At 35.7% G+C, this 2,500-nt stretch overlaps 1 protein-coding gene across 1 annotated transcript in view; it reads right to left on the minus strand.

Moving 5' to 3' along the window:
• dpysl5b (dihydropyrimidinase like 5b) overlaps positions 1–2,500 on the minus strand; it is a 13,158-nt gene that overhangs the window by 10,457 nt on the left and 201 nt on the right. Inside the window, exon 1 of the mRNA XM_059510504.1 lies at positions 2,111–2,500. This exon is cut by the window's right edge and continues 201 nt beyond it. The gene's annotated coding sequence lies outside the window, so the exon portion shown is untranslated. The remainder of the gene's footprint in view (positions 1–2,110) is intronic.

Consider the following 2,500-nt stretch of genomic DNA (forward strand, 5'->3'; position numbering starts at 1 on the left):
TAAATTAAAATAAATAAATAAATGTATTGAATTATTATTGCACTTTATTACAATTTTAATACATCTAATATGAACAGTTTTATTTAAATTGTATTAATTGTTATACCACCAATTTTCATTGTATAATTATTTGTTTTACTATAAATGTGCAGTACACACAAACACACACACACTCACACACACACACACAGAGCTGAAAACACAGTGCTTCATTTCATTTACACCTCAGATGGTTTTGATATAAAATGCATTCACACCATGATTAAATGCATACACATCTATAAATACACTGATGTCTTGTAAGAGTGCGGAATATGTGGGAAAATAGGTCATCCGTTATTTTTAAGTTGCACATGCATTTTTGTTCAGCTTGCATTAACACACACACACACACACACACACACACATCCCTCAAAGCCTGTGACTAATGCACGTTTATCATGCAAATCCCCAGCAGGAGTGTGTGATGACATCAGGGATGATCCGTGTGTGATCATGCGTGTGTGTGTGTGATGTGAGGCGAGCAGACACATGCATCTGCCTGTGCTTACATCACTGTGTGTGTGTGTGTGTGTGTGTGTGTGTGTGAGCAGAAATGATTGTGATACTCTCAATGCAACATAAAAAAAATGTGGTTTGTTCCCAGTTTGGAAAAACGTGAGACACGTTGCTCAGGAATGGTTTTTAAAAAAGCCCAACACAAAACGCCTCCTCTGTGATGTTGGCATCAAATAAAACAGTTGCTATTATGTAAACAAACGCTTGCAACTCTTGCTCCGCCTCCAGGGTCTTCTGATTGGTCCACCGTTCTGGAACTGACATTGAATATTCATGATTCCATCAAGGTTCTCTCAGTGTTTTGAACAAATGTTTTTCCAGTAAGGTTAATAGAATGTTCATTATCTAGAAGTTATCTAATCTTTAACAACATCCTCAAAGCGTTAGCACGAAGGAACGTTTTTCCTTAAATGTTTACACTGAATGTTCGTCCAACGTTTTTTTTTAAATGTTTCTACTTGCTCAAAGAATGCTCAAAAGTGACATTCCCATAATGTTTGTTAAATTAGTATGGTTAGTATTAATTAGCACAATTAGCATGGCCCGCCCCTATAATAGCATTGACATCAGAGGTGTTTACGGTCATTACCGTTAGTTATTACAGCCTAAAAGCTAACGTCACGTAAATGCATATTACCTGTTAACGATTATTTACAAAACAGCTCGTATCCTTATTTAAATTTATTTTTTATTTGATAGTTGACAGAGGCGGCAGCTTTCTCGTGAGTGGGCGTGGTTTCGGAGAGGCGGACACGCCCCCTGCGTCTGAGAGCATCACTCTTTTATTTAAAAGAGAACTTAAACTTATATATTTTACTTGGCGGTTTTTAATGTGGTGAGACAAACCCAGAACACACACACAAACAAACAAATAATTAAATAAAAATAATATAAATAAAAAAGACGTTATTAGAAGATTTTAGTCCCGTATTGTAAGCAACTGTTTTTCATTGCTGTATACAACATGTTCCATTACCTTTAAAGATGATTCTATTCAGCTGTTTCTCTGTGCTATCTGCCCAATCAGTGTTGAATTAAACCCTAACAGAGCAGGTATTAGACGATAACACGCTGATTATTTAGTTTTCTAGCCTCATACTACATTAATGAGAATAATCTGTGTGAACAGCCTTTAAAACAAACACAGAAACACAGAGGAGGATGAAGATGATAGTACTGCAATATAACTATCAGCATCTCTCTTTTCCTCCATGCCTCCATCTCTAGCAGTATATTGTCATATATTTATTATATGTTTCTACATTATAATATTAGCCTAACAGGCCTGTTTAAACATATACTTTCATTATAAGAATACTCTAATATTATTAATATCAAACAGTTCTCTCGTTCTGCCAGAGCTGCCTTGAAATGTATAACATTACAATACAAAAAAGAAAGAAAAAAAAATTACAAACCAACCGACATATAAACCCAAAATATTACATATCAAAATATCACATATTGTATGCGTATTTCACACTGACGAGGCTAAAACAGACTCAGAGACGTGCGTTAATTGTGGAATATTAATATTAAAACGCTGACGTACCGTAAGCGAAGATATTTGATGTTTTTGCTCCTGTTGTGCACCCGCTCCGCCGCGCGCGCCCGATGACAGCTGTCACTGCGCGCGCCCGGGACAGAAGCGCGCGCTCGATTCTTTGATCAACAGACGAGAGGACCAATGAGAGGCTGCAAAAACAAACTGTCACAACTAGCCACAACATTAACTCACAACATTAGTAAGTTTTGTTGTTAATGTCACAAATTTAGCGTCTTTTAAATAAAACTCGACGTGAAATTTGCAATTTTTGTGGTTTTTATTATAAACAAGTCTAGTCAATGACATAATTCTCTGTTCATAAAATGACATAAAACAGGTCATTATATATATACCATATATACCACATACTGATAAGCATTTAACACATTTAAATTA

Source organism: Carassius carassius, chromosome 26 (genome assembly GCF_963082965.1).
Source record: "Carassius carassius chromosome 26, fCarCar2.1, whole genome shotgun sequence".
Taxonomy (NCBI): Eukaryota; Metazoa; Chordata; class Actinopteri; order Cypriniformes; family Cyprinidae; genus Carassius; species Carassius carassius.